Below are 6,999 nucleotides of genomic sequence, written 5' to 3' on the forward strand. Positions count from 1 at the left end.
TGAAATATGCCAGTCTCTCACTGTTGCATTGCCTACTAGACAAAGAGGTTAAACTTGAATGCTCAATTCAGAGCATTTGTTAAACCAACAGAATAAATGGGGATGAAGTTAAAAAAAAAAAAAAAAGATGAACAGAGTTTTAGGAAACTGAAGGGTGATAATCAAGACCATACATAAAGAGATTTCTTTTTTCCCCAAAGAATGAATCTCCTGGTGCTTTAGGAAAAACTACAGTGCTATTCTTTGAAACTGCTGCTGCTGTTGCTGCTGCTAAGTCGCTTCAGTCGTGTCCGACTCTGTGCGACTTCCATAGACAACAGCCCACCAGGCTCCCCTGTTCCTGGGATTCTCAAGGCAAGAACACTGGAGTGGGTTGCCATTTCCTTCTCCAATGCATGAAACTGAAAAGTGAAAGGGAAGTCGCTCAGTCGTGTCCGACTCTGTGCGACCCCATAGACCGCAGCCCACCAAGTTCCTCCCTCCATGGGATTTTCCAGGCAAGAGTACTGGAGTAGAGTGCCATTGCCTTCTCCGTCTTTGAAACTAACCTCCCATAAATGAATAACCAGCTATTATACTGCTAATATCGGAGAAGGCAATGTCACCCCACTCCAGTACTCTTGCCTGGAAAATCCCACGGACGGAGGGCCTGGTAGGCTGCAGTCCATGGGGTCGCTAAGAGTCGGACACGACTGAGGGACTTCACTTTCACTTTTCAGTTTCATGCATTGGAGAAGGAAATGGCAACCCACTCCAGTGTTCTTGCCTAGAGAATCCCAGGGATGGGGGAGCCTGGTGGGCTGCCGTCTATGGGGTCGCACAGAGTCAGACACGACTGAAGTGACTTAGCGGCAGCAGCAGAGATCTTCATGACATACAAATGATATAATTAAAACATTTCTCAGACAGACTAAGCTATATCTAGCTTTTACTCTCAATTCAATGATTATAAATACCTTACTGGGAATTCCTTAGTTGTTCAGTGGTTAGGGGTCTGAGCTCTCACTGCCATGGGCTAGATTTCAGTCCACCGTCCGGGAACTAAAATCTCACAAGCCATGCAAATAGACCAAAATAAAAAAAGAAAAGACTTTATTGAGTGAAACTATAATCTTAGGGATAAAAGAGCAGAACTAAAAGAGGGTGAACACAGAAAATCTTTATCTTCCTCAAGAAAACAGTATCATTCAATTATGAACTCATTATTCAAACATTTATTGTGGGCCTACTTCCTGCCAGGTACTAGGACAGGAGTTGATGGTATATAAAGATAAAGCATGATCCATGTTTCTGTCTAGTAGGAAACATGTATATTAAAAATTAATATTATGGAACAGTACAGATATAATAATGATAATTTTCAAAACTGATAGCCAGAATGCACTTGCTTCGGCAGCACATATACTAAAATTGGAACAATACAGAGAAGATTAGCATGGCTCCTGCGCAAGGATGACACGCAAATTCGTGAAGCGTTCCATATTTTTCTCTATGATCCACCTCCCAGAATTCTGGAAATAAAAGCAAAAATAAACAAATGGGATCTAATTAAAATTAAAAGCTTCTGCACAACAAAGGAAAATATAAGCAAGGTGAAAAGACAACCTTCTGAATGGGAGAAAATAATAGCAAATGAAACAACTGACAAACAACTAATCTCAAAAATATACAAGCAACTTATGCAACTCAATTCCAGAAAAATAAACGACCCAATTGAAAAAATGGGCCAAAGAACTAAATAGACATTTCTCCAAAGAAGACATACGGATGGCTAACAAACACATTAGATGCTCAACATCACTTATTATTAGAGAAATGCAAATCAAAACCACAATGAGGTACCACTTCACACCAGTCAGAATGGCTGCAATCCAAAAATCTGCAAGCAATAAATGCTGGAGAGGGTGTGGAGAAAAGGGAACCCTCCTACACTGTTGGTGGGAATGCAAACTAGTACAGCCACTATGGAAAACAGTGTGGAGATTCCTTAAAAAATTGCAAATAGAACTGCCATATGACCCAGCAATCCCACTGCTGGGCATACACACCGAGGAAACCAGAATTGAAAGAGACACATGTACCCCAATGTTCATCGCAGCACTGTTTATAATAGCCAGGACATGGAAACAACCTAGATGTCCATCAGCAGATGAATGGATAAGAAAGCTGTGGTACATATACACAATGGAGTATTACTCAGCCATTAAAAAGAATACATTTGAATCAGTTCTGTTGAGATGGATGAAACTGGAGCCGATTATACAGAGTGAAGTAAGCCAGAAAGAAAAACACCAATACAGTATACTAACATATATATATGGAATTTAGAAAGATGGCAATGATGACCCTGTATGCAAGACAGCAAAAAAGACACAGATGTGCATAGTGGACATTTGGACTCAGAGGGAGAGGGAGAGGATGGGATGATTTGGGAGAATGGCATTGAAACATGTATACTATTGTATAAGAATCGAATCACCAGTCTATGTCTGATGCAGGATACAACATGCTTGGGTCTGGTGCACAGGGATGACCCAGAGGGATGTTGTGGGGAGGGAGGTGGGAGGAGGGTTCATGTTTGGGATCACATGTACACCCGTGGTGGATTCATGTCAATGTATGGCAAAACCAATACAGTAGTGTAAAGTAAAAAAAAGTAAAAATAAAAATTAAAAAAACAAAACAAAACAAAACAAAAAAAACCCTGATAGCCAGAATGGCCAACATGTTTCTTTTTATCCTCCAAACCTCAGAGGTAGGTAATAGCTTTGAGAGCACGGTTTAGAAAGGTTTGGAACTGAGTCAAAAATGTGATCAATCGGTTATGATTGTCGTAGATATGGGATGGAGAGGTCCACCTGCATGTTGTCTATTTTCTCTCTTTACTCTGTGGTGTAGATTGGGTTTACACAAAGAAGGGTGGTGCTCTGATGTTTTAGAAAAGAGTTGACATCTGTAAAAGCCTTGAAAATTGGACCTCAATATGGCAAAGGTGGTTAAGGTCAGTCAAAAAGAGGAAAACTGTGAAGAAAGGCAAAAGTTATCAAACAGCCTCAGTGTTAAAGTTAGCACTCTCCAGGACTAGCAAGTAGGTTGGAAAGGAAGAAGGGTGAGTGGCAGACTAGGGAGGCCAATAGGAGTCAACCACAGGTTCCATTTTGTGTATGCTGAGGAGTTGGAACATAATCCCACAGGACAGTGTGCTTGGAAGATGTAGTCCATAGAACACTGACTAGTATCAGAATTATCTGAGATGTTTGCTGAAGCAACCAAATCAGCTGAGAATCATCATTTTGCACAAGCTTTCTAGGTTATTAATAGTTGGAAGCCCACAGTAGGAAACTATTAACAGCGTGAGACCAATACTCTTCAGGAAATGTTCATGCTGAGCAGCTAACTCATGTGTTCACAAATATTTCCCATCTAGAAATGGGCCAGGCTGCTGTTCACTATGAGCACCTGTGTTCATACCCCTTCAGCATGCCCTTTACAATCCAAGCTACAGCAGCATTTCCAGCTCATTAATTTTATTGTAGTTAGTAAGAACCCTTAGTCTAGCAGGTGAATTATAACACTAGAATTTAATTGTAATTGGAAATATGTACCCAGTCTAATTTGAGCATTTTGGGGGAAATTGGAGCAAAAGGAGATTATTTCATCCTAGTCAGAAACATATTTTCAGCAGTGGTGATAAAATGCTTTAGCAAGAGAATAATTCGCTGCCATCAGGATGGTCCAGATTACAGCTGGGTTTGCAAGAGTCACCTACTTTCACTTGCAGACATTTTCTGGTTCATTATAGAAAGCATAGGGAAAAAAACGCTATGTAATGAATTCCCCTAGTTCAGTAAAAGCACGTTCCTAGTAAATAGCCCACAACAAATGAAGATTAATTTCCTGTTTACATATACATATAGCATATCCCCCAATTTTTCTTTTGTTTTTTTTCATTTTCCATTTTTTTTTCTTTTATGCAGGTTTGTAAAATGCAACTTGACATCTTGAGTAGAAAAGAAAAGAAAATGCTGAGAGTTGGGATTTAACTCTATAAAAAATATTATTTTTCTTATTGTTTTAGCTTAAATGTTTATTCTCTTCATAACATTTATCAACACTGATTCACCTATTTGCTCATTTATTCTAAGAATAGTTATTGCCTCCTTGAAAGGTATTGGGGACAATATGGTGGGCAAGAAAAAACTGGTTTTCTGTCCTTGTGGAACTCTGTATCCAAAAGAGGGGAGAGCTATTAATCAAATAACCAAACAACTATGAGTCTAATTTTAACTATAATAAATGCTTTGCAGGAAATTCACATAATGTCATGGAATATCAAACAGGGGAAACAAAACACATTTTTAGGGCTATGGAAAAAAGTCCCTAGAGAGTGACAGTTGATTTTGAGTTGTGAACTATGTGTCAATAATTATAAATTTGGGGCATAGGAGTGAATTCTAAGAAAGTTCAGTTCAGTTCAGTCGCTCAGTAATGTCCAACACTTTGCGGCCCCATGAACTGCAGCATGCCAGGCCTCCCTGTCCACCACCAACTCCCAGAGTTCACTCAAACTCATGTCCATCAAGTCGGTGATGCCATCCAGCCATCTCATCCTCTGTCGTCCCCTTCTCCTCCTGCCCCCAATCCCTCCCAGCATCAGAGTCCTTTCTAATGAGTCAACTCTTTGCATGAGGTGGCCAAAGTACTGGAGTTTCAGCTTTAACATCATTCCTTCCAAAGAACACCCAGGACCAGTCTCCTTTAGAATGGACTGGTTGGATTTTCTTGCAGTCCAAGGGACTCTCAAGAATCTTCTCCAACATCACAGTTCAAAAACATCAATTCTTCGGCGCTCAGCTTTCTTCACAGTCCAACTCTCACATCCATACATGACCACTGGGAAAAAAGGGCAGTTTATATTTGCAGGCTAGGAAGACAATAATTTGAAGGAACAATAAATGTGAGTGAGGGAAGAGAAGAGCTTGTATAAATTGAGGATGTAGAGCCATGTAGAGACTGGGCAGTCCAAAGTCTTTATAGCCATGTAGAATATTTAACTGTTTTATTCACACACAGAATTAAATCACTTAGAAGAAAAATTCATTTGCTTTCACATATTTTTACATAAAACTTCCTTAATCCTTTAGTGAGCTTGCCTTTAAAATTCCTGATATGATCAATCATTAATTTCCCTAAAGCTTGGTTAGGTGAGGTTTCAATGTTACGTGAAAAAGAATTTCAGTAGTATTGTATATTTTAGTAGAGGATTGAACCAAAAGACAAATGATTGATAATAATAAGTAATAGAATAATAGATAAATTAAAAATTAGTTTTATTTAAAAAGTTATTTTTATTGATGCAGTGTGCCAAAGATTTTCATTATCACATTAAGTTTCATGTCCATATGCTCATAGTCCCAGAAAGGCATGTGCTTGAAATGCATACATATATGATAATTGCATATAGATCTACAGCTACAGGAACAAAAGTGAAAATAAAAAAACACAGCTATTCACATTTAATTTAAAAAATACAGATGGTTGTGTCATTTATGTGTTAATTTTAAAAATATACTTATCTGGACTTCCAGTTTTATTTCTCCCTCTTGCATTTCAGAATTTAGAACATACATACACAGAGGGAAAAAAACATAACCATGCTTTGGCATTACTCAAAGTATTTAATTAGTTAAAGGATAAACATTGTCATTTACTTTTTCAGCCCCGTAGGCAAAGTTTGCATTATTTAAGGAAAAGAGAATGAATTGCTGAGCAATAAGTGGGTGATTCAGAGCTGTATAAATACACCTCCCGGAGTATTCAAATTCTTATCCTTCATCAAACTCAAGATTGAGAGTCAGAATTATATGGACCATTTCCCCATCTTGCCACTTTGCCATCTGTCCTAAAATAATGATTATTTTCTACAACAATTGCATTGTGGAATGTTCATTAAGAAACAAACCACTACTTGGAACAATTAGGCTGGCATTGAGGCTGTTGGCCCAACAAAGTGCATTATTCACAAATCCCACATGCGCCACATATGTTGGTTCCACTGCAGAAAGGAGACTGTAGTTTTACCCTAGACTTGAAAGCTTAGAATTAAGACCAGTAACTTAAGTAAAGTAAGCCAAACATCAATTTTCATTAAGAAGCAAAAGTCAAGATCTTAAAATCTCCTTAATCGTGGCAGCAACTGGAGAATTAGATACTTTCACTTTACTGATGTGTTCATTGACTATCAGTTCAGTTCGGTTCAGTCAATAAGTCCTGCCTGACTCTGCAACCCCATGGACTGCAGTACACCAGGCTTCTCCATCCATCACCAACTCCCAGAGCTTGCTTAAACTCATGTTCATCAAGTCAGTGATGACATCCATCCATCTCATCCTCTGTCATCTCCCTTTCCTCCTTCCTTCAATCTGTCCCAAAATCAGGGTCTTTTCAAGTGAATCATTTTGCATCTGTCAGCCAAAGCACTGGAGCTTCAGCTTCAGCGTCAGTCTTTCCAATGAATATTCAGGACTGATTTCCTTTAGGATTGACTGATTTGATCTCCTTGCAGTCCAAAGGACTCTCAAGAGTCTTCTCCAACACCACAGTTCAAAAGCATCAATTCTTCAGTGCTTAGCTTTCTGTATGGCCCAATTTTCACATCCATACATGACTATTGGAAAAACCATAGCTTTGACTATACAGACCTTTGTTGGCAAAGTAGTGTCTAGATTTGTCACAACTTTTCTTCCAAAGAACAAGTGTTTTTTAATTTCATGGCTGCAGCCACCATTTGCAGTGATTTTGGAGCCCCCTCAAAATAAACTCTCTCACTGTTTCCATTGTTTTCCCATCTACATGTCATGAAGTGACAGGACCAGAAGCCATGATCTTAGTTTTCTTGAATGTTGAGGTTTAAGCCAGCTTTTCACTCTCCTCTTTCAATTTCATTAAGAGGCTCTTTAGTTCTTCTTTGCTTTCTGCCATAAGGGTGGTGTCATCTGC

The 6,999-nt window shown here is 38.9% G+C and overlaps 1 non-coding gene across 1 annotated transcript; it reads left to right on the top strand.

The window, feature by feature from the left end:
- The first annotated feature begins 1,384 nt into the window (after nucleotides 1-1,384).
- LOC138434788 (U6 spliceosomal RNA) lies at nucleotides 1,385-1,487 on the top strand. The gene has a single exon (XR_011254869.1). It is a non-coding gene; the product is annotated as a U6 spliceosomal RNA (small nuclear RNA).
- The last annotated feature ends 5,512 nt before the right edge of the window (nucleotides 1,488-6,999 follow it).

This window comes from Ovis canadensis, chromosome 2, assembly GCF_042477335.2.
Source record: "Ovis canadensis isolate MfBH-ARS-UI-01 breed Bighorn chromosome 2, ARS-UI_OviCan_v2, whole genome shotgun sequence".
Taxonomy (NCBI): Eukaryota; Metazoa; Chordata; class Mammalia; order Artiodactyla; family Bovidae; genus Ovis; species Ovis canadensis.